General features: G+C 50.6%; 1 long non-coding RNA gene across 1 annotated transcript; it reads right to left on the bottom strand.

Annotated features, from left to right (window-relative positions):
• Positions 1-2,003: 2,003 nt before the first annotated feature.
• LOC144178005 (uncharacterized) lies at positions 2,004-10,170 on the bottom strand. The gene is made up of 3 exons (XR_013323912.1): positions 9,994-10,170; positions 4,223-4,342; positions 2,004-2,736 (listed from the first exon to the last, which is right to left on the bottom strand). It is a non-coding gene; the product is annotated as an uncharacterized LOC144178005 (long non-coding RNA).
• Positions 10,171-11,446: the final 1,276 nt, after the last annotated feature.

Raw genomic sequence — 11,446 nt, 5'->3', positions numbered from 1 at the left:
CTGTTTAGTAAACAGACCCAGTGAAGGAGCTTCCCACTTTGGTTGTACATCATTTAACGATTCTGCGTGGGGCGGGGGTGTTTCTTCTACTGAAATATTCATTCTCAGTTCTCAAAAACGCTAAAGGCTGAAGAGAGAGCGAGAGAAAAAAAAAAAACGAACGGCACCGGGGAGATTCGCATGAACGACTACAAGAACAAGTAGCCGGCAGTTTAACCTCTACTTCACCCCGAGAGATGGTGCATATGAGCAAAATAGCCTCTGTTACTGGTTTTTGTCGTATTTGAGACGCCCTCGTAGTGATACCGCCTGTTCCTCACTCGCCAATCTTGCAGACAGGCCTCATATTGCTGCTACTGCAAGTAATGTAGCCGGATCGCCCTTATTTAACCTGATAAATGCTATCATGTATGCCCATACAGCCGGTCGGGACCGTGTTTTCCCCTCGTCGTTTTTTCCTCTCCCACCTGCTCTCCGGGTGCGTGCCGCACTCATGGCAGGTGCAGTGGCCCTGCTCCCGCGTGCCCCCAAGTGTTCTGTCACCTACTCCTCACTGCACGATGCCACTGCTCCTGTTCTCTCAATGGAATTCCCCATTAGGTTGCATCAATGTATGGCTTGGCTCGTTCTGAGATCGATTAAGCATCAGACGACGTTTCATGTCTTGGGTAGTTGCTTCTCACGGTGCAATCGCAAGCTGCATGCCAATTTTGTCGCAATAACTGAGTATTCTTCAATGTGTTGGTCAAGCCAATCCAGGCGACAAAACACGTTGCAACTGACTTTGTTCTTGCGGAGTTGCTGTTGCAAACCACTCTTGGCCTCCCACATGTGGGGAAGCTGCAAGTCAACCTGGCATTGGTTACCTGCTTCAAATGTATAATTAGTTGCCTGCTCAGCATCTCGGCCCAGTTGATCGGCCTTTGCCTTGATGTTAGTTATTTCTCAGATATGTGGACCAATCACCGAGTGTGAGGAATCCCGCTGCACCACTCAGAGCCCTTGAAATGCATCTCAGTAAATGAGGATAAGCGGGCCTACCAGACCTTCGTTTGATGTTGCCGGGTGGTCGCTGCCGAGATTCTCTTATGTGTTGCGTAAAGTGGTCTTCCTTTACGTGTGTTCTGTAAAAGTGAGGCGCTGCTCACACTGCTGCTCATCACTGCTCACACTACTTCCGGTGCAAGTGGGATGCGTATGGTCAGTGGTAAGGGTGAGGCCTTCTTGTTGGGTATCAAGCCAAAGGTTTTCGCTTTTTAATGGTGTCATGCTTGCAATCCCCACTTAGTGTGATGTGCATTAAAATCACCGACAATGAGTAATGTGTCGAAATGGAAAATTTCAAGAGTTTTCTAAAAAAGCTTGGTCAATTTGGAGGTGTTGCGAGAAGGGCTCCAAACGTTTAGGAGAAACGTGCCGGTCAGCCATGTTTTGCATTTAGTAATTAATTCGATGCAACAATACTCGCATCCCGGCCGGCAAATTTCACTTCTTTTCACAGACGCAGAAGTTTTGACGCCTCCGAACGCTCCAAGTTCTACACCATGTTTGCCATTTGAAAAGACTTTCCACACTGATGAGTTCTACACTGTTTGTTGATTAGTACACACATACCCTGAAGTCACTGACCTAAGAACTGAAGCGCATGAAAAATTCCTTGCCGGCCTGACCCCTGACCCGACAGGCACAGTCAGCCCTGTGCGGCAGCAGCGGCTCACCATTGTTTGCATTGCTGGATGTAAACAAATCTTTCCTTTGCAGCTACGTCAGCTGACTCCTTAGCCATGATTGGCTATCCGGTTTTGCATTGCCGAGGCGCAACGAGGGGATTCAGTCCTAGAACGATCTTGTCCTCCCTCGCAAAGCGAGAAAAAGTAATGCCTGGCTCATCACTTGCGACGTCACGCAATGTGCCAAGTCGCCAGTGGGAATGTGCCTTTAGACGATTGGTGAGCACTTTCGAACTGTCCGCTGACGGAGGCCAGTCGCTGACGGAGGCCTATTCCCCTTCATGCAGCGTCCTCAAAGAACCGGTGATGCAAATGTTGAGACCGGTGATTTCAGCACCAATCTTATCCTCAAATTGCACTAACATGGCTTTGAATGTCGCACGAGAGTTTCCATGATCTGTTCTCCAAAATTTTGAAGCACACCTTCCGTAACGTACTAATCATCCGACCCCGAAGCAAGGGGGGATTGCCAAGGCCAATTTTCTTGTCCCAGTGTTTTAACTGAGTAGAGCCAGATGGAGAATTGTCCATTGCATCTGCGGACCCAATTTCTGAGGACCCCAAGGTCGGTAACCTGCTGTGGCTGGAGTCAACGATGGCCTGAGATGCTGGTCTGACGTTTTGGAAGAGGCGGGGTTCACAGTGGTGTCGACTCCCTTAAGTTCAGTTACGGCTGCTTTTAGAACTTTTTTTTTTCCAACGATAATGGACTCAAGCATGTGATGGATTTTGTTAATTTCTGAGCATGAATCGGAATGTCTGCCGTGAGTGTATTGACTCTGGGGGACCATGTGTCTCTGAGTGTGTTTGCCGTGGGAGACCGTAGCTGCCCAGCTCACCTTGTTGTTTAGGTTGATTCTGTTGGCATGGATATGGCCGCCAGTTCTCGATGGTTTTGGCCCTCAGTGCTCGACAGCCGACGACGCAACGTCCAGCGCACACAATCCCAGCTCCGGGTGGAGTTGTCCTTGGTCGCCGGTCCACAGCTCGCATTCCCTTGGCTTTGCTGCAACCAAGGAAAGGAGCCCAAATGGTCACTCTCCCCAGATGAGGCCCTAAAGAATTTTTTACTGCTCCTTTCTATTGTCCTCGTCCTTCACTAATAGTCACAATCTGCGCATAGAGTGTAAATCCCGAAGTGCTAGGACTTGATTTTAATGAAGCCTGTCGCGTGCTTAAGCTCCCAATCAGAGGTCAAGAAAAAAACGTTCAATGCATTACTGACCGCTAATCGCTAAAACGCTTCAACAAGGCCGAAGCCACATGTAGCCAAAGCAACAAGCACGAAATGAACATCGTACTGTTAAACTAGGCCGTACAGCCAGTGTCTTCTTGGCAGGAGGCACTTATTCACGTGGCAGCATGTAATGCCTTTCAGCTGCTGCTTGCATCAATCTAGAGTTTTGCTCCCGTGAGTACACCCCATTGTTTTTCTCAACAGCTGCGTAGTTTAATTTGACCCAATGCAAGTGCAGTTACTAATACGCCTGCAGTGCACTGGCCTTGAATGCAGGATCACACATGCTTGGTGCATTGCTACCGTGGTATGCTGCACGTATCAACTCGACTCAACAGTGTGTCACCTGACAACCTCCAAATGCACACCTGAAACACCTCCTTTAGTTCTTTCCAGGGTGCTCATTCTTCACAGTCCATAAACTGTTGGTACAGCCAGAAATACTTTTAGGGGTTGGGGGTGTATGGAGGTATGGGAGAATGGAAGGAGCCTTGCCAAAATGAATGCTAGCACTTGCTTATGTGCAGCATAGTAAAATGTTGGGGGGAGGGGGTTCAAAACCCCTCCGCGCTGTACCTGGAGAATCCTATCGGCCATCTGGGAGGTCATCACTGATGTGTTGCTGGGGCATTCTTGGCTCGTTTGTCTCTCACAAAGGTGAGCACACGGCGGAGTTATTTGTGCACTTGACAGCACCTGAGGATTCACAAGGATTGTCAGCTGCTGATAATGGCTGAGCTGTTGGGTTGACCTTTTTTCTGTGCAGCTTAGCAAAGGGGTCAGCCTCGCGTAGGATGTTTACTAGCACTGATGAGAGGCTGAAAGTTGGGACATAAAGAGTAGTCAGGCAGTGGATGTTCACACGTATTTAAAGAATTGGCCATAATATGGCTTATGTGAAGACTATGACATGCTTTTCATCACTATCAGAAGTGGGGTAGGTCCAGCCCCTTTAAGGGACCGTGGCACACCATCTTGCATTCGGGACAGACGCAAACACCCACACATCAAAACGTTCGACAAGTACTCCTGTAATGATGCCAGCATTTACGGAGGTGAAGGATAAAAAAATCTAAAATGAAGTTTGCCTTGGAGGTGCAGTGTCTCTTTGGCACTGCACATTTTTATACGTTTCAACACGAAAATGCATAATCAACATAAAAAAAAAGTTGTACAACTGAAACTGAAAAGCAACACAGGCTGCATAAACTTTACCTTCTTAAGAGAAGCAAAAATAGGCCAGAAACATGCATACGCTATGCCAAGTTTTTTCTGCAGCCTTGTGTGCCTAGTGGTGGCTGGATGGCTTTTTGTTGACTTTGCCGGACTGGGGGAGTGGCTGTTGAGAGCCAGTGGTTGATCTCATGCTTCAGACCTGCAAGAGTGAGTAGTAACATGTGAACTTAAACATGCTGCGATGCACAGTTTTACAACAGTCAGTTCACCAGTGACCACATAAAGTTGAAAACGGCTTGTGCTTGCTTTGTAGAAGGTTTGTACGAACACTTTGATTGACTATGAGGTTTAACACACTGACACTACACAGGCGATGGGGCACACCGTAGTGAGGGACTAAGGTTAATTTTGACCACTTGGGGATGTTTTAACGTGTGCCAAAATCTCGAACATGGGCATTTCTGCTTTTCGCCTCCATTAGAAAAGCGGCAACTGTGGCCAGTTGCCGCTTTTCAAATATGAAGTCTGGACTAGAAGGTATGCAGGCAACGTTTAACAAATATACATATGTGCAGACGCAAGGATGGTGAGAACAGAGCCTGCAAGCATATGAATAGTCTGCTTGCCGGTTGGGAAGGTTGGTTGCTTAAAAAAAGAATGGTGCATAAAATAACCTGCTAGATACCATGTGTGCCCAAGGCAATGCTTAAAAATTAACTCGCCATTCCATGTAATAAATGCAGCTATGTAGTAAAACCACAGAGGGGGAGGGAGGAATAACCGGGTGTTTTAAGGTGCACAGTAAAAATAGCGCAGTTAAAAGGAACGAGCCAAAGATGGAACAAGCGTTACTCCGCTTTGTTCACTAATTAAAACGCCCAATTTTTTTTCATTCCTCAAATTAAGGTACTTCCTGTCTCGTCGGCTGACGAGTGACGATGAAAGCGACCACACCGACCGGTTGCTGGAACTCAAGTGCCTTTATTAAGCGAAGAGAAATAAACCCCCCCGGTCCCCGATGGCGCGGCGGCGCAGGCGTGGAACACGATAGCTCACGCGTCACACATCCGGTGGGTTTGATCCGCGGAGCTTTCAACCGTCACTGCTGGTGTTTCGTCTGTGCTTGAATAACTGTCAGACGCAAGGCCATCAGGCATGCCTGCACCGTTGAACGGCACCAAATGCCGACGGTTGCGCTGAATGATGCATGTCGGTGTTTCCACCACATATGAGCGTGGTTTTCTTGCTGGGCTGAGCACCTTTGCTGCGCATGACATATCCTGCACCCACACATCCTCCCCGTCAGCGAGTGGGCGGAGTTGGTGGACGGCGTGACGACGGTTGAAGTCTTGACTTTGTTTTGTTTGGTTAGCTTTATCCTTAGCTGCAACTTCGTCGTGTGGTGGCCACTCCGGTTGCAGGGTGTCTGGCATCTTCGGCACTGTCGTTTGCAGACGTCGGCCCATTAGGAGCTGCGACGGGCTGTATCCGCTCGCTCCTGGCGTGTCGCGGTACACCAGAAGCGCCATGTGTGGGTCCTTGGATTTTGTGAAAAGATCCTTCATGGTCCGCACCATGTGTTCTGCCTCGCCGTTTGACTGTGGGTAGCCCGGGCTGCTCGTGATGTGATGAAATCCGTAGGTCTGCGCGAACTCGGCGAACACCCGTGACGAAAATTGCGGGCCGTTGTCGGACACGAACACATCAGGTATTCCATGTCGCGCGAACGTGCTCTTGACAGCCGCAATGACAGCTGTGGAGGTGGTCGACGACAAGCTGATTACTTCCGGAAAACGAGAGTAGTAGTCCACCACGATTATGTAGTGAGTTCCATCAAGTTCAAACAAGTCGGCGCCTACACGCTGCCATGGCCGATTTGGAGTCGGTGTTGCGATTAGTGGCTCCGAATGCTGAACTCTCGTCTGAGCGCATTTCTCACACGATGTTACGAGCTGCTCAATTTCGCTGTTAAGGGTAGGCCACCATACTGCGTCCCTTGCCCTTGCCTTGCACCGTCCAATGCCCTGGTGGCCTTCGTGGATTTGCTGAAGTACCTCACGGCGCATCAGGCTTGGAATAATGATGCGGCGATCTTTGAGCAAGAAGCCATCGCACACTGTGATGTTGCCTCTTTCCTTCCAGTACTCCCTTAGATGAACTGGAACCTTTGAGACGTTTTCTGGCCATCCTTTCTCACAGAAGCGGAGTAGCCCAGAACAGATGCCGTCTTCCGCTTGGTGCTTGCGTAAGGCATCCATGCGCGAGGACATGAGGTTGGCAGCTGCTGTAACGACTTCCCCGATGAATAACTCGATGGAGTCTGTCTGCCATTGACTTCGCTCAGGATCGTGTCCCTGAATAGGAGCCCTTGACAGCGTGTCTGCCGTGGCAATCAGCTTGCCAGGGACGTAGAGAACAGTGAACTGATAGCGCATAAGACGGATTCGCAAGCGCTGGATTCTGGGCGGAATCATGTCGAGTTCTGCTGATCCCAGGAGCGTGACTAAAGGACGATGATCCGTTTCGACTTGAAATGCGATGCCCCTCAGAAACTGGTCGAACCTCTTGACAGCCCACGTCACAGCCAAAGCTTCTTTTTCTGTTTGACTGTAGCGGCTTTCAGTGTCCGTTAGGGATCGTGAGGCGTAAGCAACCGCTCGTCGTTCTCCCGATGGTTGATCTTGAAGCAATACAGCTCCGAGACCGTATGAGCTTGCGTCAGCTGACACAACCATGGGGTACGATGGGTCATATTTAGCCATGCAGACCTCTGAACTGAGCAAGCTTTTGGGCTTGTCGAAAGCAGCTTGCTGGCACGGTCCCCAAAGCCATGACTTTCTCTTTTGAAGCAATGCCCTGATCGGTGCTGTGATGTCGGAAAGATGAGGAATGAAGCGGCCCACATGGTTCACCATTCCCAGCAGTCTTCGGACACCGCTGACATCCGATGGGGTTGGTAGCTTGGCCAAGGCCTCGACCTTTTCTGGATCAGGACTGATTCCTTGTGCGCTAACCACGACTACAAGAAACTTGACTTGGTTTGCAGAGAACGTGCATTTCTTGCGGTTCAGCTTGATTCCCGCTTCTTCCAAGCGCTATAACACCTGCTTGAGACGTTGGTCATGCTCTTGCTGCGGTGCTCCGAAGACAAGAATGTCGTCAATCATGCTCACAACTCTTTTGAGGCCTTCCAGAATTCTGCTCATCTGTCGCTCAAAATATTCTGGCGCTGAGCAGATTCCAAAAGGTAGCCTTTGGAAACAGAATCTTCCCATTGGTGTTATGAACGTAGTGAGTTCTTGACTTTCTTCTGAAAGCTTCACCTGGTGAAAGCTAGCGGTAGCATCGAGCTTAGAGAATACCTTTGCTGATCCGAGGCGTCCCAGGATGTTCTCGACTGAGGGTAGTATGTGACGCTCCCGAAGCACGACTTCGTTGAGTCGGGTGAGGTCAACGCATATTCGGTAGCCTCCTCCTGCTTTTGGAACAGCCACCATACCGGAACACCATGGTGTGGGACGGTCCACCCGTTGGATGACTCCCTGGGATTCGAGCTTGGTGAGCTCCTCTCGAACTGGTTTGTGAAGCGGAATCGGTACTCTTCTCGGCACGCTGAGTGAGAACGGTTTGGCGCCTGGTTGGAGACGTATCACGTCTTCGTCTTGCAGCTCGCCCAAGCCATCGAAGAGACTGTCCTTCAAAGTGACGGTAGAATCCGTTACACTGTCCACGAACCGTATAACTCCGAGAGCCTGTATCGCAGGGAATCCAAGAAGCGGCGGGTCTTGCGAAGGCACAACATACACTGTTTGCACTGTAGACCTGCCTTTCCACCTCAGTTTCGCTTGGAATGTTCCGAGAACGGTGAGGGAGTAATTTCCTGGGCCCGTAAGCTCACCTTCAGGCTTTTGCAGCTGTTTCGGTATGCCTGGAAACGAGTCCGGTACCACTGTCACCTCCGCACCCGAGTCGACCTTGAAGTTAGCGTAGTCCGTTGACGGCCACTTTTACGAACTTGGCTCTGGTGATGGCTGCTACGGAGTGCAGTGTGAGAGCTCCCATGTTCTTCTTGCTTTTCTTTTCGCAGACTGCTTCGAAGTGTCCAATCCGATTACACCCTTTGCACTTGGCTTGCCTAGCTGGGCAATCTGCTCGAGGATGCGTTGGTCGACCGCAGTATCTGCAGCTCGTGGTAGCGTCGCTTGTGTTGGACTTCGTAACACGCTTGCCGGAGCTCCCTTGAGAATTCGAGCCATGTCGCGGCTTTTGGAAGCGCTTTTGAACTTTGGCCTCGGCCACAACGTGAGCAGGATTCGGCTCTTTTTGGAACACTGCTGCACGGGCTTTCACGGCATCTTCGTTGATGCGAGCCTGTAGTCTTGCTTCTTCAAGGGTAAGCTTTTGTGTTCGGCACAGTTTGTCCACAAGGTTAGAGTCCCGGAGACCCACGACGAACCTGTCTCGAACGAGTCGTTCTTCCACTTCCGCTGAGGCGTAGTTGCACTTTTTGACAAGTGTACGCAGCGCAGTGTAGAACTCGTCTACGGTCTCGCCTTCGCCCTGGGTTCGACGGTGGAAGCGGACACTTTCGTAGACCTCGTTGACCGGGTGGATGAAGTGATCGGTGAACTTCTTCTAGCGAGCTCCAGTCTTCGCTGGACAATGCTAGAGTGTCGAGAACGCGGCAGGCGTCTTGGGAGCCCATGTCGTAAAGAAGCGTTCTGACCCGTACTTCTCCCGGCGCTTGGTAGAGCCCAGATGCATAGCAATAGTCGTCGAACTGGTAGACCCATTCTTTCCAAGAGCTTGGGTTCCCAAAATCGAATTTCGGTGGCGGTTGAAGCCCGGTGCGCTGAACTGGATAGAAGGATCTCCATCCGCCATAGCGTGTTTTGCAGGCTACGCACCTTAGACTGATTGCTATTAATAATTGATCGATGTGTCGCTAACTTTATCCCACTTCTGACACCATGTCTCGTCGGCTGACGAGCGACGATGAAAGCGACCACACCGACCGGTTGCTGGAACTCAAGTGCCTTATTAAGGGAAGAGAAATAAACCCCCCCGGTCCCCGATGGCGCGGCGGCGCAGGCGTGGAACACGATAGCTCACGCGTCACACATCCGGCGGGTCCGGTAACGTGAACCGCCGCCCGAGCGAGCGTGAGAAACGCACCTTCAGCGCGCCGTGAAATGCGCGTCCACTACACTTCCGAAATCTGGGTCCTAGTAATTTTTCTGCGTCAAGACTTGCGCATTGAATCTACACGGCACCAGCGGAACGGGTTGGTCACTGCAACAGCAGATTTTCTCTGGAATTGGAGTCTGAAGAAAATCTGTGATGTCAGTGATTGTCAGTGTCAGTGATTGCCGCGATTTAAATAAAAAACAAGAGCGCGCCTGTTTTTATCCCTCGTACGAACAACCGACAAGGCATCCAGCGTGCGACCGCGACTGGTGACTGCGAAGCTGATGGTGGCGCATTGCTGCCTGCCTAAGTTTTCATTCCAATTTATTTGAAAACACGTTGGCACACGGGGGCGTGCACGAGTAGGTAGAGCGATAAAAACGTTAGAGCCCACGTATGCGTGCGACTGCGTCGCGATAAGTCACGCGTATGCTCGCGGAAAAGCGATCGCCCGAAGGCATATGCAGAAAATGTTGCCGTACGGAAGCCAAACTCGAGGGATTTGTTCAAAGGGCGCTTGCGATCCGTCAGCGCTCGGGTTACAGCACGGCTCGGGAAGCGGCCTCGCATTCGCTACCATCGCTAACTCGGCGTACGCGTGAAACAGCTCTCCAAAGAAATTATTCGGTTTTTGTAATCAACCATGTATTAGAGGGAACTTACCAGACAAAGTCGTGGATACGGTGCGGGTGCACTTGCGTCGGCATCCACGGCGGCAGCCAACAGCAGTGTCGGACTTTTGCGCGCCGTTCCGGCCGTTCGCTGCCGCGGTTTCATCCTCCGGTGATGCGAAGTTATCGATGGCAGGTAGAGCGGCACCACGTAATGTGAATGCGATTAATAATACAGTCAAACCTCGTTATATCGAACAGTGCGCGAACCGTGAAATAGTTCGATATAACCGAAATTCGATATATAAAATTTGATCAAAAACGCGTCAAATTGCAGCGCGATTCAATCACTAAAAAGGCAACGACAAGAATGACTACTCACATGAAGCGTTAAAGTGAACTATTTATTCCCTGGGGAAAAAAACTGCACCAGCGTTGACTGTTTCTTCGAGTTGACTGCATGTCGTACCACAGCCTGCTCCATGGTTTCCAAAGAGTCCACGAACGCGAGACCACTACCTTCCATTCCACCGAAGTAGCGGCGTAAAAGTTCCACAGCGGCCACAGCTTCGCCCGCAGTTGGGAGCGGAGCGGGGTCCTCGGTGGTCGAAGGGCCAGGTTCGCCATCCTGGTTCGACGCGGCGGATGATTTCCAGCTTGGTCGCAAACGTCAGTGACGTTCATTTCTTCACGTTTGCCGCCATCACCACGCCGCACGCGGCTGACACAGCGCCTTGCAAACACAGTCACGTAACTGCGCGAACAGTGTCCGCTAGTTTAAACCACGCACGACGCTGAAGAGTTCGTTAAGGCGTTGAGGCTTGAGCTTATCGACTGAAACAAGACAAGACGATGCGTCGATGACTGAAGCTGATGAACAACGACTGAACCAACTGGTGAACCGGCTGAGCCTGAGTCAGCCAACTGCGTATGCCGCATAGCCTGAATGACGCTACCGGCGCCTCAGGCATGCGTTTGAGTCGCAAACGCCTGCTGCGCCAGCGCTATTCTCCCCTGCGTTGCGGGAAAGCCTGCCGCCTGTCTCCGGAGCGCGCGCTTTCGGCCGGCGCTGAGTTCGATATATCCATTTCTTAACCGACCGAGTTCGATACAGAAAATTAAAAATGCATGTAATTCTTTAAAAAAACTGACAATGGTTCGATATAAGCAATAATTCGATATAGCCGTGTTCGATATAACGAGGTTCGACTGTATATCTCTTGACGCCACTACCGATAATTGGGTTGAAACGCGGCAGACGACAAACGGGACACCGTTTTTTTTTTTTTTCTCGAGATGTGGGCGCACAGCGCATGCGCTAGCACAGTGGCCACAGACATGGCGGCTTTCAGTGTGGCCAAGCGAAGAAAATCGCCCGCTAAACTTTTGAATGAATACCGTCTATACGTGCAACTCTGATGGAGGTGGTCAAAATGGACCCCCTAGTTAACCCTGTTGTTCCAAAAGAGTAAAATGATTCATGCTTCATGACCACTGTCCCTGTC

Source organism: Haemaphysalis longicornis, unplaced genomic scaffold (assembly GCF_048455015.1).
Source record: "Haemaphysalis longicornis isolate Haplotype H1 unplaced genomic scaffold, Haemaphysalis longicornis Haplotype H1 scaffold_37, whole genome shotgun sequence".
Classification (NCBI taxonomy): Eukaryota; Metazoa; Arthropoda; class Arachnida; order Ixodida; family Ixodidae; genus Haemaphysalis; species Haemaphysalis longicornis.
The sequence above is the reverse complement of the archived record's forward strand: the minus strand, read 5'-3'. Positions and strand labels throughout refer to the sequence as shown.